Source organism: Macaca mulatta, chromosome 12 (assembly GCF_049350105.2).
Source record: "Macaca mulatta isolate MMU2019108-1 chromosome 12, T2T-MMU8v2.0, whole genome shotgun sequence".
Classification (NCBI taxonomy): Eukaryota; Metazoa; Chordata; class Mammalia; order Primates; family Cercopithecidae; genus Macaca; species Macaca mulatta.
Window position 1 is genome coordinate 16,629,541 of NC_133417.1, and position 25,860 is coordinate 16,655,400.

The 25,860-nt window shown below is 51.0% G+C and overlaps 1 protein-coding gene across 1 annotated transcript in view; it reads right to left on the reverse strand.

Moving 5' to 3' along the window:
* GLI2 (GLI family zinc finger 2) overlaps window positions 1–25,860 on the reverse strand; it is a 261,956-nt gene that overhangs the window by 158,576 nt on the left and 77,520 nt on the right. The window lies entirely within an intron of this gene.

A 25,860-nucleotide genomic window follows, 5' to 3' on the forward strand; every position in this document is an offset into this window, starting at 1 on the left:
CCAACAAACCCAGGCTGAGGTTTTATAGTTTGGGTTTTTCCAAACTTCGTAACATGTACAAATATTTGACAACAATCCTTAACATATCTTTGACATATACAAATATGAACATGTACAAATATATAAAAATATTTGAAGATAATCCATACTGTAGGCAAATATTTGAATATTGAAAGGGAAGTATTCCTTAGGACATGTTATGAGGTTAATTTAGTTGAAAATTCAACTAAATAAGGAGAAGAATGGAAATTTATAGGCCAGTCTCACTGTTGATGGAATGACACAGCAAGAAGGCCCTTGCCAGATGCAGGTTCCTCAACCTTGGACTTTCCGGCCTCCAGAACTGTGAGAAATACAGTCCTGTACCACTTAATGACAGGGATATGTTCTGAGAAATGCATCACTAGGTGCATCACTAAACGTATAGCCTACTACACACCCAGGCTATATGATATAGGTTCTTCCTGGAACCTATTGACCCTGGGCTATAGCACATTACTGTAGGGAATATTGCAGGCAACTGTGACACAATGGTAAGGATTTATGTATCTAAACATATCTAAACCTAGAAAAGGTACAGTAAAAACATGGAATTACAATCTTATGGGACCACTATCCTATATGCGGTTCATGATTGTCCAAAATATTGTTATGGGGTACATGAGTGTAAATGACTTTTCTTTATAAATTTCCCAGTCTATGATATTCTGTTATAGCAACACAAAGTGGACTAAGACAATGTGGCTATCAGAAATTTTAAAATTAAATGTTGTTCACATTATATTTTTATTAGACAGTGCTAATCTAGACAGCACAGTAAGATGCAAGAAAATAACTAAAAGAGAGAAAAATCAGAAAGGAAAAAGCTATCACCATTTGTAAATGACAAGATTAAATAAAATGTCTATAAAATCTGTAGGGACACATTTAAAACTAGTAAAAGATCAGCAAGATTTCTAGAAATACTATCAATATATAAAATTTAACTACATGCCTAGATGCTGGCAATAATGAACTAGAAACTGTAATTTTTAAACTTATATATGTATGTGTGTAATATGTGTGTGTGTGTGTGTGTGTGTGTGTGTGTGTATAAAACATTTACAGCAGCAAAGAAAACTTCAGGATACTTATGAATAAATGTAAAAAAAAATGTGTAAGACCCTTATGATACAAATGACAAAACAAAAAGACAAAATAACCAATAAATATAGGGAGAAAGGCCGTGATCATGGATAGGAGAACTAAAAATGACAAAGATGGCAATCTTCTCCAAATTCATTCATAAATAACTCAATTCTAATCAAAACCCCAACAGGGATTTTCAGGACTCTAACAAGTTGATCCTAAAGTTCTTATGTAGAACAAGGGCAGAAAAAGAGCCAAGAGCGTTTGAAAGAGGAACATATGAGGGGATTTTCCCTACCATGCTTAATAGAAAGCTGTAGGAGCTAAGACAATGTGACATGGCACCAGAAGAAACTAATAGACCAAAGGAACAAAGTAGGGAGCCCAAAGTAGGGAAACAGAGCTACACATGCAAGGAAAATTGACATGTGACAGTTTTTGCATTTAAAAAATCATTAAAAATTAAGAAACAGAATAATTGCTACTGAGACGATTATTTACATAAAGTAAAACAAATTTGATCTCTGTATAATGTCAAAGGAAAAACAATCTCAGCTAGATTTAAAAGTTACATGTAAATGCACAATTTTTTAAACTTCAGAATAGGAGAATAGCTGTGTGACCTCAAGGACAGAAAGAACCTCCTGAAATACAAATATAAGTCACAAAGGAAAAGAATCATACACTTGACTGTGTTAAAATGTACAACTGTTGTCTCAATAAACCATGCCATACCCAAAGATAATGGCCACCAGAAGACTGAGAAATTGTTTATAACATGTCTAAACAAGATTAAGATTTTTAAGGTTAGTATCTCTTTAAAATATTTTCAGAAAACACAGCAACCCAGTAAAAAGCTGAGCAAAGGAGATGGACAGGCAAATCAGGGAGAAGAAGCCCAAATGTCCAATACACTGCAAAGGAGCAGAATGCAAATGAAACTAAGATCATTCACTATGAGACTGGAAAAAATTCAAGTCTAATATACATTTCACGAAAAGTGAGGTTGAAGAAACTGTGCGGCCACTTTGGAGAGCAATTTGGCACTACCTCACAAAGCTAAAAGTGTGTACACCCAACAGACCAGCACATCTATCCTTCCACTAGGGCTTGGGCTTCTAAATGAGCAGTGTGATACAGAGAAAGAAACATATTTTGTGTTGCAATGTCCTCCGGGCGCACACACAGGCACACACACACACACAAATAAAACAGTCTAACAAAACTTTACTACTTGCAATGTACTGTTATATATTCTATTTCATCTTTTTAAATGCTGTTTCCCACAAAATTGATTTTATAAACCCCTGATGTGAAGCAAGTTCTCCCACAGGGACACAAAGGGAGGTGTGCCACCCATGGCAACGATGTCTGCAACAATAAAAAAGTGTAAACAATGTAAATTACCTCAACAGGAGAGGAGAGAAATCGGCTGTGGAATATTCATTTATTGTGGCGTCTACAGAGCTTTCAATGAGTAAATCAGAGCTTCAGGTAACGACACGAATACATCTCAAAAACATAATCTTGTGCAGAGAAAAATATAAATACATACATACACATACGTAATAAGATAACATCTTAATCAACTTTTAAAACACACCATGTATGCGCATTTACATATATAGTAAAAATGGAGAAATATGCCAGAGGGATGATAAACACAACATTCTCTGGTCTGACGCTACTCCTGAGGGGCAGGGGATAGAAGAGGGTGATGGGATCAAGGGAAAGCAATAGATGGGGATTTAAATCAGGGTTTAACAGTCCAGATGGGAGGGCCATGGCATCAGACTACCCCAGTCAGGGCTGTGTTATCTCTGACATAGGTTAAAATTGCCAGGACATAGTAATAATATATAGTAAACTGTTAGCCTTGATTATTGCTTTTGAATTCTCTATAAACAATGCACACTCCCTACTATCTGCACCCAGGGCAGAATATCCCCCATCTTGACATGCTGCAGACTAAAAACGGCCAAAAAAAAAAGTTAAGCTGCATGGAGGTACATGTATTGGTTACATCTTTTTGGTGTGGTTAAAATATTAAATATTTAAATATATATGTATACACATACACACACACACACACACACACACATCTCTTTCTGTGCATATGTGTGTTCTCCAAAGACCAGACATGCCAAGGTAAGATACCTCCAGAGCACAGTTACATGTAAGGTCTAAACAGATAGTCTGGGCCAGCGCGCGGTGGCTCACACCTGTAATCCCAGCACTTTGGGAGGTTGAGGTGGGTGGATCACCTGAGGTCAGGAGTTCCAGACTAGCCTGGTCAACATGGTGAAACCCTGTCTTTACTAAAAATACAAACATTAGCCAGGCATGGTGGCGGGCGCCTGTAATCCCAGCTACGCAGGAGGCTGAGGCTAGAGAATCTCTGGAACCTGGGAGGCAGAGGTTGCACTGAGCCGAGATGGTGCCACTGCACTCCAGCCTGGGTGACAGAGTGAGACTCTGTCTCAAAAACAAACAAACAACAATAACAACAAAACAAAACAAACAAACAAAATTCTGGTGCCTGTGACTGGCTGGGGCCTTGGAGGACTGACGCCTCACCTGAGCAACAACGGGAGCCAACCTTCCCTAAGGCTACATCTGACCAGCTCCCACCAAAGCCTGGTATTGGTTGGGCTCAGCTCCTGGGCAGCTCTGTGGGGCACTGCCTAAGCTTCTTTTCCTGCCTCAGCTTCTTTGTCTATCAAATGAGTACAGCAATGCCACTAAAAGACCATTGGCCCCACCCATACCACCCCCAAATCCTGGCCTTCACTGTTCGATGATCACTTTCCTTCCCTCAGAGAGATTGTCTTTTTTTCAGTTTGGTGTGTTTGTCAAAAACTAGTCAATTAATCAAAATAGTAATGTTTGCTCCAAAAATGATAAGGCTGCCTGGTCACAACTCTACCCAAATATCGCACGCAAAGAGTGGAAAACTAGCTGAAAAGTGAGGACCCATGTGGGTTTAGCCCAGAGAACCTGGGGTGCAGAGCTCCTAAAATGCCACATGAGGAGTGCACCAGAAGGTCCTTCCTTATACATGACCTCTCAGCCTTGAAACCAGAACACCAGGATCATGCCTTGTGCATAATCCCCCACAGAAAGTTAGTGATGACTTGGATGACACAGTAGCCATCACTGCAGGGGACACAGGCATCTGAAACCGGGTGCAAAAGAAATCCAGGAAAAGGTCTGTGAGCAAAGGGGTCCGCAAGAACCCAGACCCCCATCTCACAGCTCCTGATGATCAGGATTAATTAAACAATCCTGGTGATTGTTTTCTGAGTTTTTGATGCTCTCACGTCTGGGCCTCCGGTGACATGGGGAAGGCAGCCCCTCCCAAGGCTCCCCGAGTGACAGCAAAGCACTTACCCAGGAGTGAGCCTTTTCGTGGGCAAACCAACTGATCCGGAGTCCATACTCCAAACCATCTCCTCTACCTGGCTTGTACACTCTGGGAGGCCAGATGCCTCTGCCCTAACACCCCAGGGCCAGGTCTCAGACAAAGAGCGATGGTCCCTATGCCCAGAGACTGCTAGAATCATTCAAACCAGCCAACTCCAAGCTTCTGGCCCTGCCTTGCCAGCCCTTCCACAAAAACCAATGAAGCCTGCTTCCCATGCTCTCCCCTCGATCCCTCAGTGGCTGACCCTGATGCTTCCTCAAGTAGCCCTGCATGGTGTGGGGTTCCCCCACACTGGGAAGTGTGAGCACCAAGTCATCTTTTCAACGACAACTCTCTGCTGCTCTACTGGCCTCACCACACCTGAATCATGCTAAAACCTGCATTTGAAAACATTTTTGTGCATTATGCAGAGGATACTGAGCAAGATGATGTGGTGGGGGGGACTGAGCACCCCAGAGCTGTGCAGCAGCATCACAGGTTACTGTGAAGCCAGACTGAGAGTTAGGCCAATGTGCTGTGAGCTCTGACTTCAGCTGAGCCAGACAAGCCAATGACAGACCCCCAGTAACAGACCTAGTAAACTAGGTGTTACCTTGCAAGTTTAAGAACTGCACTAAGATGACTTTGAAGGCTTGTGGATTGAATTTTAAACCTTGGTTTGTGGGTTCTACTGAAAACAAATCTCAAGTTCAAATGCTGAATGTCCCTAAATGGCCTCCACGTTTCTTGCCAGTTAGCACGTTTGGGGAGCTAAAGGATGCTCCAGCCCAGGAGTCTTGGCAGTCCTGTTGGTGACCAGCAGCGTGGCAGGAGCTGATCTCCTGAGGTGGTGGGAGGTGGCTGTTGTGATGTCTGAACACCAAAGTCCATGGAGAGCCCAAATCTCTGTGGGTAGCTGCACATTTGAGGGGTCTGCTCATCCAAGGTTGGGGACCAAGGCTTCCAATCATGACAGCCCTACAAAGGCAGCCTGATTCTCTGGGTGCTCTAGATGGGGAAACAAGTCTCAGAGAGGTGCAGTGCCTTGCCCACGGTCACACAGCCAGGGCACAGAGATGTGAGGGGCAGGCCCAGGCCTGTTGAGCTGGTTCCCAGAACTTGGTATAGATCTCATGTTCTGGCCCCACTGCAGACCCTCACCCAGTTCAGGGAGGGAGCAGGCTGCCCTTTGCAGGGGGAATGTTCCTGGGGTTCACCGCCCTTAGGAACCCTCCCCAAATGCCAGGCCCCCAGCTACACCGCCTCTGGCCCTGAGAATCCCCAGCAGACAAACACCATCTCATAGGCCCTGGAGGTCTTAGGCACAAGCGAAGGAGGAAAGAAAAGGAGCTAGGGCAGGGAAAGGAAATGCAGGAGGGTGGACAGGAGAGAAAGGCAAGGCAAGGAGAAGAAAATGAAGGAGGCCTGGAGGTGGGCTGGGAGAGGACGAGTCCCAGAGCAATCCAGGCTGGTAAGAGGCCATGGGCAGCCATGCCCCTGGGCTCCAGGCCCCAAGTCTCCATGTCTGACCTGGTCCCTGAGCACACCCTAGCACACCCCATCCTTCAGGCAGGAGGGTCCTTTCCAGCTGTTCTCGGCCAGCACCCAGCTGAGGAAGGGTCTCAGAGAGGAACGAGACCAGCAGAGCCCCTAAGCCACCTGCTGCTGCCCCGTGGAGGACCAGCCCTTCCTGGGCCTGCTGCCACCTAACAGTCCACCCGTGCTCCTGAAGACTCCATGGCCTGAGGCTCAGGGAATGAAGTGACCTGCCCATCACGCAGCCTGCAGGGAAAGAGCTACTCTCCAGCCCAGCTTTGTCTCTTCTCAAAGCAGAAAGTCACAGATTTCCTCATTGCCCAAACACACTCCAAAAGCGTCACAGCCAGCCTCACCCTGGGCAGAAGCAGCAGCCCCAAGGGGCCTGCGGCCTGCTCAGTCCTGGGCTGGGGCTGGGAGAGGGACATATTGTTCCCTTACAAGGGCTCGAGTGTGCCTAGAGGGGAAGCAAGCGAGGTTTAGAGTTCTCCACCACACAGGGATGACTGACCAGTGCCCAGGCTCAGGCTGCATCAGGAAGGGGCACAGCCTGGGCCTCAGCCCCAGGCCCTGCTGCCCGGGTTAGCCTGGCTGCAGTGGCCCTGGTGCCACCCCCTGCCTTAGGCAGACTCTGCAACCCTTCCTAGCTCCTTTCTTCTCTCTGCCATCTCTCTAAAATTCTGGGTCTGTGGGGTAGGGTGACGGGGTTCTGGGTACCTCATTTTCAGGACATTGACCCCAGGTCTCCTGGGTATAAGCCCTAGCACTTGGCAGGGGCAGCCGGGGTGCAAATTCAAGACTGATGAGCTCTTAAGACACAGAGACAAAGGGCTCAGTGGCCGGGGCTCTGACTCCTTGTGGGACCAGATGGTACACCCTGTGCCAGGTGGGCATGGACTGGGGCCCCAATCCACGCTGATTCCTCTCCACCAAGCAAGTACCATGATATGTACCTGGTGTTTACTTCTGGTTGAATGAACAAACCAAGAACCCACTCCTCCCCCCCGCCACCTTGTGGTGCCCCATATGGGAAGCGATGGGTGGGCAGCAGACACAGCCCGGCATAGGTAATCCCACTGGCACTCTAGCCCCCGAGACTGAGTGATAATCTCTGAGACAGCCCTGACACTAGTGCCGTTGATTTCATCCTTACTCCACGCAGGTACTTTGTGAGCATGACCTCACTGAATCCTCACAACCACCTATGGACAAACGCAGAAACTGAGGCCTGGAGAGTTGGGTGAATTGGTAAGAATCAGAACTGGTTTAAAGCCACACTCCCAGCCACCAGACCAGGAGGCACCTCCCTTCCTACATATTGGGACAATAACCTGCACCATCGGGGGCTGTGTGACAATCAGAGATAGCACACTAAGCTCTCTTCACAGGCCCCAGAGCACTGACATTACTCTCAAAATGGAATCTACTGTTTTACTGACTATCCCCAACCATAACAAGGAATAAAGTACTCTGAGCCTGGCTTTCATTTTCCTGGGTGTGAGCTGTCCTGCTTGTGACCTGTCACCTAGGAAAACACAGGTGCCCTCTGGCCTGGCATCAGCCTCCCAGTGGACACTCCAGCTGCCCCTGGACAACCTGTCCCCACACTGTGAGCCCTGCAACCTCCAGGGAGGCCTGGTGGCCACAGCAGAGGACCCTGCACTGTGACGGTTTTCTTTGGGAGGAGCACTTGCCAATTGCCAGGTTAGTAAAATTATCAAGCGCTGGACTGAATGCACCGGAATAACCTCAAGTCTTTCCAAGATACCCTTGGCAGAAGGAGGGCCAGGCATTGGGACAGGGCCAGCCTCCCAGCTGGGAGCAACCTTGGTGTGCACAGACAGACAAGGAAAGGGAACAGAGAGACAAAACATGGAGAATGACACAGAAAGAGAGAGAATGACAGAGAGAGAGAGAGAATGGCAGAAAGAGAGAGAGAATGACAGAAACAGAGAGAGAGAATGGCAGAAAGAGAGATAGAATGACAGAAACAGGGAGGACAGACAGGCAGAGCTGAAACCGAGGACCAAATGAGGGAAACAGAATGACAGGAAAACAAAGAGACCAAGCGCGCACACACACACACACAAACAGACAGAGAGAAATACGGAGGCAGAGTGAAACCAGGACACAGAGAGAGAAGACGCAGAGACACAGAAAGATCCAGGACTGGGACCGAGTGAAGGAAACAGAATGAGAGAGAAGAGAGGGAGAGACAGACAGACAGACAAAGAAACAGGGAGAGAGACAGCGACAAAGTTAGAGAAGGACAGAGAGAACCAGAGAAAGGAGGCAGAGACAGCCACCCAGAAAACAGAGGGAATGTGGTGGGGACCGGGACGGCAGGGAGCTGAGTCTCACAGGTTCAGCCATGAGGTTCTGGGAAGAGCACTTCCCCAGCCACCTGCACATTCTCCAGAGGGCTCACACTCCCTGCCCTCCCCTGCCCTGCCGGAGCCCCAACAGATAGGCCCCTATCCCTGCTCTGCCCTGAGCTCAGGCAGCCCAAGAGGCTGTTGTTTGGGGAACACATTACCAGCATGTGCTGCCCTTCCCATGGATGGACATGGGGCCTGGTGGGCATCCGTGTATGTCTGTGTCTGTCTGTGCTCACTTCTCCGTACACACCAGCAGGTGCATGAACACAAACCCACACGCACGCAGGTTTGGCAAGCATGCTGCCCCGGCAGGGCCAACCTCCTCCTCTATTCCCCCCGTGCCCTGAGGGCCCCCTATTTGCCAGGCACTATGCCCACAGGGCTAGGGCACAGCCAGAATGCAGGGGGCACAGTGAGACCCTCTGAGGGCACAGAGACCTAGGCCAAGGCCACTTAAACAAACAGGAGGGCAAGGAGGGGCTCAAGACACGACCCGGTGATGGCACTGCACGGTGCAGGTGGCTGCACCAGGAGCCTGCCCAGCGCTCATCCCCCGGGATGGCAGGTACTCAGACTGAGGGGCAGAGCGGGCCCAGGGTCTTGTGGCCAGTTAGAAAGACCACCTCCACCAGACTCCCATTCACTCAACAGCACACTCTGACCCGCAAGCCTGCCACAGTTTTCACCCAAGGCACTTCTGCTCAAAAGCCACCTCTTCTAAGCAAACTTTACACATACATGTGCATACATACGCACACACACACACGCAGGCACACCTGCCCTTACCAAAACATGCGTCCCCTCCCCTCTGAACACCCAGCACAGTGCTGACTCAAAGAGACCAGAACTTGCATGTAGAACTTACATGAACTCAGCCCTGTACTTCCCTCTGAGTGCCCCCAGCCCTGAGAACTCCCTCCATGAACTGGGGAAGGTGCCCCATGAGGGAATGGGTCCTGGCCAGGAAGCAGGATCTCAAGGCCCACACAGCCCCTCCTGCAGCCACCCTGGTGGACAGAGTCCCCTTCTCCCAGGCCCGGGCCCACAGCTCCAGCCAAGTCAGCACTTGGAGAAGGGATGGGACACCAGCATTACGGATTGGTAATAATAATGACAATATCAGCCAACTCTGATGACAACCTCCTGGGAAACAGCTGTTAGGCCCAGCCTTATTTATTCCTCAGATGTACCCTATGAGGTCAACTCTTCATTATCACCATCTATAGATGGGAAGCTGAAGCTGGGGGAACCCCTACTTGCTGAATGTCACACAACTGGTGAGTGGCTGGGCTGGGGCTCAGTCCCAGCACTGTCCAGCTCCTGGGCCTGAGATCTTAATCACGACACTACCTTTGAGCTAAGTCAGCCTCAGAAAGTCATTAACCGTGGTCAGAAACTTAAGACACTCACAACGCGCCCACTCTGTAAATGATGTGGAAAGAGATCGTTTATGGAAGTACTAACACGCTCTGAAGCATACTGCCCGTGGGGCTCCGTGTCCCTGTGTATCTGTGACTGGGTGACTGCAGGCATTTGCATGTGAACGTGTGCATGTGTAAGTGTATGAAGGGTGCGTGTGGGTGCTGGGTGTGCACGTGGTGACGGTGTGTGTGACAATGAGTGCATACATGGGTGCATGTGTGTGGCTGTCCTTGCTTGAGTGCGTGCATGCATGTGTACATGTGTGTGACTGTGAGCATGTGGTGTGTGAGTATGGGTGACAGCATGTCATTGTGGGTGACAGAGTGTGTCAGTGGGCAGGAGCAAATGCTGTGTGCTTCTTCCAAGAGCCCTGGGTCCAGCTTCAGCCTGGCGGGGCAAGGAGGACCTATCAGAGAAATTGGGAGGAATAGTGGCTGTGGATGATTTTTTTTTTTTTTTTTTTTTTTGGAGCTGGAAGTCACGGCCTCAGCAGAGAATCCATTTTAGTAACAAGAGAAATGGAATGACGTGGCAAATTATAGTGTCTGACCAAATAAATTATTCCTTTCATTTTACCGTTTTGTTTGGAGGAGAGCTTTAAACCTCATCCTCGAGCATATTCAGCAAGTGCTTACTGAGCGGATTTGGCTGTAATTAATATGAATTTAACTTTCTTTTCTTTCCCAAGGCACTGAACTGGAGGAGAAACGGGGCAGGGCAGATTCCTCCGGGCTGTGGGTTGGGTGAAGGTTTAATAGCTTCACAGACCTGTGCAAGCTGCAAGGGCAAAAGGGAGAGGAAAAATATAAAACCTTTAATTGCTACTTCCCAAAATAACCTCAGTCCGCCTGTAATAAGCTTATGCTGGATTTTGATTCTTTTCACAGAGGAGACAAAAATCAGATTTAAATTTCTAAAACCAACATATTTTCCACAGGTTCCACCCTCAGCGTCTCTCTGGGGTTGAGAGCTCGAATGTCCTAGGAGTATCTGGGCAGGGGCTCAGACAAGAGGCTGGCCTCACAGGTGCCTTCTCTGGTGAGAGAGGGGGCAGAACTAATGAACATTTCCTCAGAAAAGCCGCTTGGCCCAGGGACCTTGGCCCAGCAAGCTGCTCTTACGCATAAAGAGTGCACTGAACCGGGGGTGATGTGCTGGTCATCGATGGTGGTGGAACCAGGGGGACCCAAGGTTCGTGGAAGCTTTAGAAGTCCATGGGTGTTTAGACCTGCTCCCCAGGCTCTCTTGAATAATTTCATTTTCTAAACTTGTAGGGAAATATACAAAACATAAAATTTACCATTTTCATGACTTTTAAGCGTACTATTCAAAGGCATTGAGTACATTCACATTGTTCCGCAACCATCACGACCATCCATCTCCAGCGCTTTTTCATCTCCCCAAATTGAAATTCTGTACCCATTCAACACGAACTCCTCACTCCTTCCTCCCTCCAGCCCCTGGCAACCACAACTCTACTTTCTGTCTCTATGATTCTGATGATTCTAGGGACCGTGTATAAGTGGAATAAAACAGTGTATGTCCTTTTGTGACTGACTTATTTCACTTAGCATAATGTCCTCAAGGTTCATCCGTGCTGTGTCCAAATTCCCTTCCTTTTTAAGGCTGAGCAACAGCCCTTTGTATCACGCACCACATTTTGTTTATTTATTCATCCATCAGTGGCCACTTGAGTTGCTTCCACTTTTTGGCTAATGTGAATAAGGCTGCTATGAACATGGGTATGCAAATATCTCTTCAAGACCCCACTTTCAACTTTTTTGAGTCTAAATCCAAAAGTAGAATTGCTGGATTGTAAGGTAATTCTGTTTCATTTTTCAAGGAACTGTCATACTGTCTTCCAAAGTGGCTGCACGAGTTCGCCTTCCCACCAGCAGTGCACAAGAAGGCCAACTTCTCCACATCCTCGCCAGCACCTGTTCTGTTTTCTGAGTGTTTTTCCTACTAGTAGCCATCCTATTCACACGGTGGGTATGAATCCCCACTGACTCTTCAGCACCCGCTCACAGGCAGAGGCACTACTTAGAGAGGCCGGGTTCACCACTTAGCACGAAGCCTATCAGCAGACACTCGGGTATGGCTGTGTCAACTCCACTGTCCTGAAAGAAGACAGCCACAGGCCTGGGCAACATAGTCATAGGTTTGTGTTTCTGGGCTGGCTCTGAGGGAAGCCTAGAGGTCCCTGAAGCACTCATCTGGTCATGGATTTAGTCAACAAACCACTGGCACTGGCAGTGCCAGGCCCTGTTCTAGGAGCTGGGGACACAGTGGTCCCTCATGGACCCATGGGAGTCACCACACAGTGAAGGCGAAATGGTGGGAGCCCCACTTGTCCTGGGAGCCACCACTGGTTATGCATGGCTGGGGTGTGGGGAGATGTGGCAGGCTGGGAAGTCACGATGGAGAATGTGCCAGCATTTGAAGGGGAGACAGAGGAAGGGGGAGCCGGGCAGGCTGCCCAGGTGGATCTGAAACAGGCTCTGAGCTGTCACTGGGGACTACAGGTACAGAGAGACTGAACTGCCTGCTTCTCAAATCATTCCCAAAAGGCCTGGGGCCAAGAGGCCATGGATTTTGGAAGCCCATGGGCCTGGGTCCAAAGCCACTTCCCAACCTGTGTGACACAGAGCACATGCTCTCTTTGAAACTCAGGTCCCTGATCTGTAAAACGGGAAAGCAGGGAATCCCATCTTTTGCCAAGATTAGACACCAAAGACCATACATGAGATAAAAGTCTCTACCACTCCAAAGCACCTCTGCCCACCTCCAGCAAGCTCCCACACGGAGGGGAGCCCACTTCCTCCGAAGTGCAGTCCAGCGGTCTCCTCTGCGTGGAGACGCACACTGCCTCCCAAATCGAACAGCAGCAGAGGGAGGGGCTGGCTGGGTTCTGGGCCTGTGCATGAAAACTGTGTACGTAAACATCAGAAGCTGAATAAAAACTCCAGCTCTGGGGCTTGCAGTACAGCGGGCACGAGTGAATGTAAACAGACAGGACAGCAGACCCTCACGCCCAACCTGGCTCTGGCACATTCAGACTGGGACAAGGGCACCACTTGAGCTGCATGCACTCAGCCCCGCTCCGTCTCAGCTTCTCCCCTCTCTCCTTTTCTCCTCCATGCTGAACTTGCTAAGTCGGGTGCATGCAGATGCATGCCAGCGACAGCTCCCTCCCACCCCACCCAGCCGGGTTGGAAGCATCGCAGCTGTCTCTGGACAGAGCCTGGCCACGGCCCAATGCTCTGCTCTGTCATAACAAAGGCGGCCGTCACCAGGCAGCCTCCCATCGTGCCCAGCAGCAAGGGCCTGTGGTGTTCTCACCCAGCATCCTATCCCTCCCTGGGACACTGCTGGGCCACAGCTGGGGTGCAAAGCTCTGAGCAGCCAAGCCTTGTGCAGGGCCATCTGCGAACCAGCAGCCACAGGAAGGAGCGCTCCTGTGATCCCTGGCCAGATTATCCAAACATCTCCTGGCCTTGGGCTCAGCCCTGGGGGCAGGGGTAAGACTTGTCAGAAGACACCCACAGGGATCTGATGTCTGCAGGAAGCACCAGGAGGGGGACATGGAGAGAGGGCTGTCATCAAGGCAGGCTTCGTGGAGGGAGTAGGCAAAGGACAGGCAGAAGGAGCTACACAGCCAGGTGTACACTCATAGCCAGGTGCACACTCACAACCAGGAGCACACTCAGCCAGGTCACATTCCTAGCCAGAAGCACACCCTTACAGGCAGGTGCACACTCACACTGAGGTGCACTCACAGCTAGGCACACACAGTCCAGCACACACTCACATCTAGGTGCACACTCACAGCCAGGTGCACACTCCTCACAGCCAGGCACACACTCACAGCCAGGTGAGGCTGTTTTAATGTGGGGGCAGTGAGTGGCTGCACAGGTGGACAGGGCCAGGCCTTCCTTGGGTTTTATGTATTTGTAAAACCTGAGTGATAAATGGGCTCCTTAAAGAGGAACTACATTCTTTCAGACTCTAAGTACTTGCTTCCATTCTCCCAAAACTCCCAAATCATGCCAATGCCAATGGCTGTGAGAAATATCATGGGGGCCGGGCACAATGGCTCACACCAGTAATCCCAGCACTTTGGGAGGGGGACCACTTGGGTCAGGAGTTCAAGACTAGCCTGGGTAACATGTCGAAACCCTGTCTCTATAAAAAATACAAAAATAAGCCGGGTGTGATGGCAGGCACCTGTAGTCCCAGCTACTTGGGAGGGTGAGGTGGGAGGATTGCTTGAGCCCGGGTGGTCGAGGCTACAGTGGGCCATGATTGTGTCACTGCACTCCAGCCTGAGCAACTGAGCAATAACCTGTCTCAAGACAAAATAACAACAACAACAACAAAGAAATGCCATGGGGACATCCGTTGTCAGGTGGGTCACTGACAAGCGAGTTCAGGTCCTGATGTGCCACTTGGTTGGAACATCAGGCTGTGGGAACACCTTATCTCAGAGCAAGGCCCCCGGGGCAGGCTTACATCCTCAAAGACCAGCTGTGTCATTTGGGGTACGTGACTTGCCCTCTCCGACCTCCTCAGAGTCAGTCTGACAGGTGCTGGTATAGACCCGAAGGGGGCCCAAAGGGGTTTACAGCCAGAGATGGAGCAAGGGGCAGTGGCTAACGACGAGTACCTGGAGGGAGGACACTCTGGAGATGCAGTTCTGCCATCTCTGAGCCCTAGCGCTCATGAACGTAGGAGCCAAAGCTCAGAGGGTGGACCTGAGGACAACCAGCTTCCCGGAGTGGCGAGGGACAATCACCTGTGTCAGGGTGGGGGCCCACACCCCTGTCAGGGGGAAGGGTGCGGCTAGAGCCCCACTCCACACAGTCCCCCATCTAAGGGGCAAACTGGTAACAGTCAAGGTCGACACAGCGAGGTACATTTTTTGCTGCCTCCCTCTTCCTCTCTATTCCCCTAGTCCCCTTTCCCATTGGACAGTCCTCCACTCAGCCTTCATGGGGTCTTTATCTCCTCCACCAGCTACTTGATGTGGGGTAAGTGACTTAGCTTCTCCGAACCCAGGTTCCACCGGTGCTTTGGCTGCTATACTGCCTCCCACTGCTACAAAGTCTTCCCAATGGAATCCACCCAAGATATGAACGTTTGGATCTCCAGAGCAGACAGATCAGAAAAGCCTGTTTTGTTCTTTGTTAAATAAAGCTAATTCGCCATAGAATTCCATTAATTAATGAACAGCCTTTGTGTCCGTAAAATATGAATAATTTTGGTCCACGCATGGTTTTACAGGAATAGGGCAAATTACACAGTGACGTGGAATGGCAGGGCCACCAGGAATGTGAACCCTTTTGTGGGTGCAGAAAGGAAACCCCTCCCTTGGCCTGCACGGCACTGCGCCTTCACCCAGGCCTACCGGAATCCCACAGGGTTTCACTTCCGCACATGCCACAGGCTCCCAGGGAACGGCTCCATCTGCCCAGAGACATCCCCAGGACTCCACCCTTATGCCCAGCTCTCCTCTGCACAGCCCGCAGCCAGGAGATCTTCCCATAAGAGAATCAGGGGAGCATTCCGACCCCGGCCTTCCAATGCTAGGCATTCCACAGACGTCCCCAGGCTACCTGCTTCTGTGCGTTCCTCACATCCCACAGCAAAACTGCTACGAGAGGGCAGATCAGAAAGAATGTCACGTTCCACTCATCCTCTCCCAGCAGCAGCTCTAGCCCAAATGCTGCGTGGTGTTAAAGCACACTTCAGCGTGTACTGGGCGAGACATGTCCCTCTCTGTCTCCTCCACCCTGCCCAGGGACTGGAACCTGCACCCAGAAACATGGGTTTACTTAATGATGGGGGGATTTCTCCCCCAGCCCCACACACAACTCCAGTCCCTTCCCCCACCGTATGGCTAAATTTATAGATTTGGGATTGCTGTAAATTATAATGTAATTATATCGCGCCGGGGCAGCTTCCCACGGCAGAAATTAAAAAGCAATTCAGGTAAATGATCTTTAGCTACAGTGGAGCGTCCCTGCAGAACTCATTAAGTCCAGGGACCAAACGGCATACCAAAGACGGTGTGCGGCCGCTGCATGTCAAACACAGCCTCGCCTGGGAAACACACAGCCGGGTGGCGGGGGTGCGGGGGGCAGGAGCAAGTTTCCTGTTGGGATGTCCTTCATTCGCCTCTCACATCCGCCTCTGTGCACACCTGTCCAGGTGTCTCCTCCAATGCCCCCTCAGCCTCCCAGTCCTAGAACACCCCTGGGAGATGCCCCTTGGAGAAGGAAACTCAAGGTTGCCTGAGGAAGAGCTAGGGTAAGGGGAAGAAGATGGGTTCAGAGTGTACTGAAAATAAAATCAGGTGGGCAATTTGCCATTTGGGTTGCATTCGTACCATTTCCTCTGAAGCTCTGAATTTCAAAAGCCCAGGGAGTTATTTTTGTGTGTTTTGTTGTTGTTGTATTTTAACGTCCTTAATTGAACCTTCCAGTGGAAGGGCAGTATTGCATGGAAAGAAAGAACTGGAAAGAAACATACTAACATGTGAGTGAGGGTCATCCCTGGGAGGTGGAATCAGGGAAGAACATAACGAGATGTTCACTGGGCTTTTCCATAGTCCTCACATTTTCAATCACTTTAATAATCAGAAAAACCGTGAACAGGTGATTTGCAGAGGCATTTCCTTTTGCTGTCCTTGTGATCTTCAGGCACGTGCGAAGGGGTGGAATGGGAGCAGCACCATCTCTCTTGGCATTAATTGTGTCAAGTTCATGCAAGGACCCTGTGAGGGTCAGAATTCAGTGGATACAAAGGTTCTGGAGCCTCAGAGCCCACCGGGCTGTTTCCTAACACGCTTCTGAAAAGGTCATTTTGTCCCTGTCCCTTGAGCTGCACCCACTGTGCAGGGCACTATGCCCATAGCACAGTGCCGGGTCCAGGGACCACGAGGAGGCTGCTCTAACTCCAGAGACACTTTGTTGAGTTTGTCACCTGCCAGGCACTGTTCAGTGCTTCGCTGATAACAGCTCACTCAATCCCTGTGACAATCCTTGCACCTGAAAGGATGCTGCACAGACAAGAACTCCAAGGCCACAAGAGCTCATGGCCATGCTCTAGGTCTCGTCCAGCTGTCACTGGCAGAGCAGGAACATGAACTCAGCCTACTGCCCAATCTTAGCCACCACAGCCTCATCTCCATGTCAGAGGCGTGGAACACAGCAAAGGCCAGTTGACAAGCAGCCTCATGGCTTCCCCAATGCCACTTTCTCCTGGCCCCTGTAGAGGCAAAGGCAAACAGGAACACATACTGGGGGCCTCGGGTGGCAGCCCAGCCCAGGGGAAAGGAGGCTCGGTGTGACCCACCCTACTGCCATCCAGCTGGGCAGCCCTGGTGAAGAGCCTTGGCATCCCCATCTGTAAAATAGGGTTGCACCTGCCTCTGGGGGTCGCAACACAGGCTTAGGCAACCTCGTAAAGCACTGGTTGGGACAAAAGGGAAAAGAGGGTCTTTCTGAGTCAATGTAACAGTCCCCAAGTCAGCCTGCTATGCACAGGCACCTCCCCTCTGTTTATTAGAAACACGAGAGGGTGAGGAAGGGCAGTGGACCAGGCTTACTGGGCACCAGGTGTCCCACTGAGAGTGCAGGTCCCCTCCCCAGGGCCCACCAGGTTCTCTCTTCCTCATGCTCACATCTGATGAGGCTAGGCCAGGAGCTGGCTTATAAGCCCATCTGAGGATTGGACAGTCTCGACCAGAACGAGACCAAACTCCCTCCTCAATGCTGAGCTCCCCTTCTCTGTCGCCCATAAATGTCCACCAGATCTGCTATTTCTTTCACAGTAGAAGTTCACCCAACGTTCTGCTCAGCTGAGCCACGGGCCCATCCCTAATTTGGACATTTTTCTCCCAACATCCAGTCAAATAGGAAAACAGATCACACACCAGGCCTTTGCTTGTCCTAGTAAACTCTATCCCTGACACCTAGGAGCCAAGAACCCCCCGGCACATCTGCACCTTTGCAACCCAAGAGAACCTGCCCCGCCCAGGAAACACTGTCCCCATCAGGTCCTGGTGGCTGTGAGCCAAGACAGGCTGCCGGTCAGGGAGGAGCAGATCATCCCAGGCTTCGTGTTCTGGGCCCTGGAAACACTTTTTGCATTTCCTCGAGGAGTGGGGCGGGTCGGCCTTGGCAAGGCATCTGAAACCACGGGGAGGCCACACACTAGTTACTGAGTCGGCACATGGCAAGCCCTTCGAAATGCCTCCTGGTCACGGACAGATGAGAAAATATGTTCTCAAGCCACCTCAGCGAACTGCTCCTCTGGTCACTCAAGACTGCACCCCGAGTGGCACAGAGCACCCCTGGAAGCTGCAGGGTGGGCCACGTCTGCCTGCTCTGTGGCCCCTGGAACACTTGAGTGTCTGTTGAAAGAAGTCAGTCCCCTTCCCACTAGAAACAAAAGCTACCCTCGCCAGCACTCACTCTTTCCTTCTCTGCTGAAGTTTTTGCCACAGCAGAAGGCTAACTCTCACAAAGAGAAGAAACGCGCACACACTCACAGGGTGTGCACACACATCCACACGCCGGCACGAGCAGCGGCCGTCCTCGCAGGGTGTCCGGAGCCCACACATGCACAGCCAGCCTACCTGGGTGGGGGGGCAGGGTCCCAGGCCAGGAGCCCACCCCCGGAGTGCCTCACGGCAGCTCTCCGCCTCTTCCTGCCACCAGCTTCTTTGCCGCCAGCATCAGCCTCTGACGTTACTGCCTGGAGAGGGGGGAACTAATGCTCACCAGCTGGCTTAGTGATTTAACCCTCTCGGCTTCCAGGGAACTCCGGCATCCAACCAGATGAAAGTGCACAGTCCCCCTAACAGGGGCCCCTGAGCAAATACGAGGGCGACAGCTGAGAGTTTACAGTCAGCAAGAAAGCACAGCCTGGGATGCCTGAGAGGGGGAGAAATTGGCCCCCAAACCCACCTTCGCTCCACTGTCCAGATTTTAAGGGAGCCAGAGAGAACTATGTTAGCTAAGAGAAAACCAGACAGAAGGCAAAAGGGACCATCCTGGACCTTTCCTTCACTTGCCTTCATCAGCCTCAGTCTTTCTAGGGGTGGATGCCTCAGTAGATGCTGCTGGAGGTTTCCTCCAGCAAAGCGGCCAACCGTCCCCAGGTTCCCCTGGCCTTGGCTGCTGCCCATCCTGCTGCCTGTGCTCATATTCTATTCTCTGGGGCCCACTTTTCTGCCTAGTGAACCCCTATTCATCCCTCAAGACCCAGCTCAGGCTGGGTCTTGCCTCCTCCAAGAAGCCTTCGCTGACTCTCTTCCCCCAGAAGCAGGGCGAAGTGTCCGGAAATGACTTCTCTTGGAGTCGTTACCACACTAAGATGCTGTCCCTGCACTGATCAATCCTTCTTCTCAGCCGGTGAGCTCCCTGGGGGCTTGGCCAGTGGGTATTTGCCCCAGCACAAGGGACTGGCACAGTAACTGGTAAATGACTGCAAGTAGATGAATAAACTGCCTGTGGCAAAGTCCTTCATATTTCCAATTCTTGAGAACAAGGCTCAGGTTGTAGAAGTCTCTGTGCCTGCCATTGGCTTTCAGCTGCTAAAGGAAGAATGGCAAAGGAAGATAAAAAGGAGGGTGGACAGAAAATACAAAAACCGGTGGGGCACAGTGGCTCACGCCTGCAATCCCAGCACTTTGGGAGGCTGAGGCGGGCAGATCACCTGAGATCAGGAGTTCGAGACCAGCCTGGCCAACATGGCAAAACCCCATCTCTACTAAAAATATAAAAAATAGCCAGGCATGGTGGCAGATGCCTGTACTCTCAGCTACTCGGGAGGCTGAGGCAGGAAAATTGCTTGAAACTGGGAGGCAGAAGTTGCAGTGAACCGAGATCGCACCACTGCACTCCAGCCTGGACGACAGAGCGACTCCATCTCAAAAAAAAAAAAAATCTCTATTAGTGGCACTCTGTCACTCTGAATATCTACTATCAGTACTTCTAAAGTGCAGCACAAACCTCACCCATCTGGAGGTCCCTCACCTCTAAAAGGCAGCTCTACCAGCTGCAGCCAGGAACCCAACAAGAGCCAAGAAGCCCGAGCCCCCAAACCTACACGTCGGAGGCTTTGCACTAAGAGTGTATGATAAAAGAGCCCCTAGGCCCTTATTCAGTGCCTCTGGATTCTTGGTTTAGAAGCGATTCTAACAAAATGGTATGTTTCCCAGCACGTAACCTAGAAGTATCAGTGAAAGGAGGTGGGGGGCTGTGGCCGCTTCAGATAAGCAGGTTATCAGCATAAGGTGGGGGAGGTTCAGAAGGACTCAAGTTCAAATCCTGGCTCAAACCACTTCCTAGCCGGGTGGCCCTGGCAACAAGCTAACCAGTAGGCCTTTCATAAACATCTAAATGCTTTTTGAATGAAACAGAATTGACTACTGAATTTGGCCTTGAAGGAACCTTGGGATTTGGCAGGGCAGAGGGCCTGGAGGGAGACACTGAGGGACTAGAGGGTTCCTGGAGAGACATGCCTGGGGTCCAGACTCACTGGGAAGATTCTCAAGACTCAGGAGTGGTTCGTGTTGGGGCGGGGGGTTGGATGGAGGGAGGAGAGACACACCCTTGCTTCCTCCCTGTGGTGCCCGGCGCCTACTCAGTAAGGACTTAGCCAATGCCAATGCCTGGCCCAGTTCGGCCTTGTCTGGTTCAGTCCTCCCTGGCTCTTGGCTTTGTCTGCACTAAATGCACCCAGACTAGGCCAGTCAGTTGAAAGGGTCAGTGCACGCCATTTATCTCTGTCTCGGGCCACTGGCACGTCCGCACTCCTTCCCAGGGGCTGAGTACAGAGGCAGATGCTATTTTCTTCTTGGACGTTTCTTCCTGGATGGCAAACAAGAGCCCTAAATGTACCCACTGGCTGTCCTGGTGTCAGACTTCACTCTCCACACCCCTGCCCCACAGGCTTGGAACAGGCACTGCCACCCCTCGGGGATGAACGCTGGGCTCCTTGGAGCTCTCCAGCTCCTCCCACCACCTCTCTGCAAGGCCCCAGGGTTCAGGCAGCTGTGACCTCAGCCAGATGCAGGCACAGGGCCACAGGGCCCTTGAACCAAGAGCAGGGTGCCTGGAAAAGCACAGGAAAGAGCGGGGCACAGGGTTTAGAAACAGGATCCCATCAAATCCCATGTGAGGCCCTGGGCAAGCCAGGGGACCCTTCTGGGCCTCATGTGTAATGGCAGGACATGGAGGCTGCAGGAAGCTGTCATCAGAAGGTTCTGTGGGGATCCATCCCCTCAGCCTTGCCACATGGTTCTCAGGCCGGCTGGGTCTCTTAAGTTTGCTCCATACAAGAGAGTGGGTGAGGATGCTGTGCCCGCAAAGGAGCCTGGAGCGGGGCCAGGTGATGTGGGATGGGTGGGGAGGGAGCACTGTGTACACAGCCTGGGACATCCAAGCACCAGGCAGGCCACTGGATGAGCAGATGGAGCTGATGAGATGGATATAGGGGTCTTGGGCAGAGACAGCTGAGCAGGTCTCGCTGCCCAGGTGCCCCTGCGATGAGTTTCCAGTGAGAAGAGAAGAGCACGCAGCACAAAGCCTGGGACCTTCCACTGAGGGAGAAGGGGCAGGCAGAACACAAGGGGAGCTTAGAAGCCATGGAAGGAAAGGGCTGAGGCAGAGTGGTGAAGAGACTGTAAGAGGAGGAGGCAGGAGGACCCCCGATGGTCCACAGCGAGCCCATCAGCGGGCCCAATGGGGTGAAGTGGGGGGCCTCTCATGATGGGCATGTGATGGGAGGGGTGGCAGGTGGGCAGTGAGCACGGCTTGCTCCTTCAGGGCACAAGCGCAGCCAGACTGCGGGACTGGGAGCTCGGGGAGAGACCCCATGGAGGCGGTGGGGGTAGCTTCATACCGAAGCCACTTAGCCAAGCTGACACTTTGCACTTCCCAGTGTGGTTCCGGGTGAGGGCCGGCCACAGCAGAAATCTATGTGGGATTAGGAGGAAGGACGGCAGAGAGCAGCAGTCCTCTCAAGAGATGGGCAGAGTCACATTTTCATAATAATCCTAAAACCTCATTTGTCTTCCTCGCTCATTGTCTCCGTGTTTTCCACTGTAGCTTTGGAAGATCCGGACAACTCTGTGAGCTTCCAATTCTGAATGATCGATGCACAGTCACACAAAATAACGCATGGGTAAAAAAGTATCCATTCAAAGCGCGAGACAGACCCATGGATTTTAACCAACAGTACGGGAAGGTCTTTGATTTGTTTCAGATTCCATGATGTTGTGTTTTGATGCAGCATCAAAGACCATCCAAATTAGGTGAAAAGGCTTTTAAAATACCCTTCTCTTTTCTATCTCTAGATCTGCGTTAGGCTGGATTTCCTTTATATATTTTAACCAAAACAACGTAGCGCAACAGACTCAATGCAGAGGCAGACACGAGAATCTAGCTGTCTTCCATTAAGACAGAAATTAAGGATATTTGCAGAAGTGTAGTCCTACTCTTCTTACTATTTTTTTAATTTTGAAAAAGTTCTTTTCATAAAAACAATAGTTGTATCATTGTTATTTTCAAATGAATTTGAAGACAGAATATTTTAAATAGTTCTCATTTTTTTAAGTTTCAAATAAGGTAAATATCAATAGATATAACCCACATTAAAAAAGCTCTTTGGGGCCGGGCACAGCGGCTTACGCCTGTAATCCTAGCACTGTGGGAGGCCTAGATGGGTGGATCACTTGAGGTCAGGAGTTTGAGACCAGCCTGGCCAACATGGCGAAATCCTGTCTCTACAAAAATACAAAAATTAGCCAGGCAAGATGGCGGGCACCTGTAATCCCAGCTACTCAGGAGGCTGAGGCAGGAGAATTGCTTGAACCTGGGAGGCGAAGGTTGCAGTGAGCCGAGATCACACCACTGCACTGCACTCCAGCCTGGGTGACATAGTGAGACTCAGTTTCATAAAAAAAATAAAAAATAATAATAAAAAAAAGCTCTTTGGGGTCCTTAGTAATTTTTAAGTGTACAGGGATCCGTGGACCAAAAGGTTTGGAACTGCTAGTGTAGGATCCCAGAGGCTCCCTCAGTCCCCAAACATCATCACTGATTTGTGGGACAAAGAGAGTTGGAGCCAGCTCTTTCTCCCGTAGAGCCAGGAGTGGATACAGTTCCAAGGGGGAGGCTTATGCAACCCCCCTCCAACCCCATGTGCATCCCCCTGTCATGAAGCTGGAAGCACAGGAAGGCAGACGTGAGCTCTAAACGTCCTGGTGGGTCCCAGCTTGTCCTTGCTCTCCCCCACGTCACACCTAACACTCCCTCGGATTGCCAATGCCACTGACCTACAGCGACTTCAGCCCAGCACGAGATGCAGAGACCATGGCTTTGCAGAGATATCACTGCTCCCATGACTGGGCAGGAGCTGATCCTATCACCACCCTGGTTCCAAGTCTCTCACAGTGATTCTACTCCACTGATCGGACTGTAACTGGTATGGGGTGGGCATTTGGGTAGCCCTCCCGGGGCAGAAAAGCAGGGGAAGGTGCTCTGGAAGTGGGGAGCACTGTCAGAGGTGCACAGACAAAAGGGCCAGAGAGGTGGGCCCGGGCGCATGTGAACACAGAGCTCAGGCTCAATCCCGTGGTACTTGGGAGCCACAGCAAGACGGCTGAGCCACACACAGGGCAGCACAGTCCCTCTATCGGTGGAGGGAGGGGGCTGGCGGGGCAGGCAATGCTGTCTGCATGGTAGCAAGTCTGGTTTTACTCTCACTTCCGCCCCCAACTTTTTGGACAGAGTCGTCTGCCGCCCACAGGTGATTTGCAGCTCCTGTTACAGATGGGTTGCAGCGCCATAAAAGCTGAGGTGCTTTCTCTCCCCAGCTTCATTGTGTTTTTTTATGAGTAAACATTTCCCGATAAAGACTTACTGTCTGCAGAGACCCCTTTATACCCGAAAGGTAAGGGTTTAAGTGGCCTGAAAACTGTCGTTACTTATCTTTACAGCGGTCGGCGAGAGCCTGCTCAATGGCAGAAACTTCCATTTCACTGTATATATTTTCACTGACTGGTTATAGATCAGGCTCGTCCCTGGGGCTCAGGGTCTGGGGTCTCCTCCATTCTAAAAGGCCTAGCTGGGAGAACCATCGCCCTCTCCCTGTCTCAGGCCCGCTGGACGTTGGCATCGACAGGACAGGACAGGACACTGGTCCTTGTCTCTGAGGATACACACAGGGGATCTCTGGGACCATCACGCCCGTTTCTGGCCTCATCCTCCAAGAGGCAGTCTCTGTCCTGCCCTCTACCCCCATGGTCCCGAAGCTTTTGGGCACTGGGGACCAGTTTCACGGAAGACAATTTTTCCAGGGACCAATGCGGGGGGCAGGAATCCCAAAACGGTTCCACCTCAGGTCATCAGGCATTAGATTCTCATAAGGAACACACAACCTAGATGCCTCACATGCGCAGTTCACAGCAGGGTTCTTGCTCCTATGAGAATCTAATGCCGCTGCTGATCTCACAGGAGGTACAGCTCAGGTGGCAATGCTCATGCCTGCTGCTCACCTCCCGCTGTGCGGCCTGCTTCATAACAGGGCATGGACTGGTACCAGTCTGTAGCCAGAGGGCTGGACCCCTGCACTACCCTACCCAACACTGCTCTTAACATGAAATCTGATCAACTCATTCCCAGTGAGCCACTGATATCTGACAACAGCCAGGTGGTCTACCTAGAGGTATCCATTTTACGACACTCACACATCTTTCAGTCATCAGCTTTCATGTTTAACCACAAAATCATACAGAGACACAGAAAAGGCTTCCTAAGCCCCCAGAAATCATGGCGATCAGTACTTACCACCCCATCTTTGTTGATTCCCACTCAAATCCCAGTGCCTGTATTACCCCTTTGGTGCACACATCCTTTCCAACCACCAGCATCACGGTAAACTGAGGGTTTTCTGTCTCCAAAGCCCACTTTGCCCAGCTGTGCAACAGGCCTGGAGAGGGAGAGGAGCCCTCAGTGGGACACTGCTAACAACTGGTGTTTAGAGCTGCTTCCTTCCTCTGGGATGGGATAACCATGCCAGCTCCCAGAGTCCCCTCAGGGATGAAGCTCCAGGTGTTCTTGGAGGCAGCTGACTCCCTAGCGCTCCCTTTATGGGTGCTTTCCTCCCATCTCATCTCACCACTCCCTTCCCTACAACTCTAAATAAACCAGGTACACCGGAATCCTTCTCTTAAGCACCTGCTTCTAAGAATGACAACTAAGACACCATAAGTGGAAGTAACCTTAGGAAATGCATCTTCCCCTCAAATCAGGGGCACAGACTTCCCTGGGATGGTGGGGAAGCTGAACATGACCTTCTCAGGACAATGTAGCCCACTAGGCTGGCACCATCTTCCCCACTTGTGCATGCAAGAATGGCAAGCAATGGCAGAGAAACCGGCAGGGCGGGGCCAGGGTGGTGGTGGGGGACCTGGGGATCTAGGGCCAGCTGAAGCTGCATGTACAAGAACATCGTCAGGAGAATGGCCTGGCAGACAAGTGCGGCAGCACCCATCGCCCCGGGCACTCACACAGCTGCAAAGTCCTTGCACAAGCAGGACTCAGAGTTTCAATCGACCCCTGGGGCTTGGCTCTCCCTCTCCCAAGACTCAACACAGCTGAGGGGATCAGGCTGTTCCTCTGTGTGCAGCTGGGCCATTCTGGGATGAGGATGGCGGCCATCATGTGGACTGCATATCCACAGGCACCCACACCATCCCCCACCTCCTCCGGGAAAAGCTTTCAAAGGGGGTTCTTGCCCTCCTCTCTTCCCCAAAGCAATGCAGCACTTAGAACCACAGCACAGGGAAACATTTTCTCTGGTTATTTTGTTTTGGTGTGGTTTTTAAGTCTTCAGAAGCCTCCAATTCCTCCTTGGGGACAGATGCACAAAAGGAGCATGCCTGGCCACCCCAGCCCTGCCAGGACATTGTCCGTATTA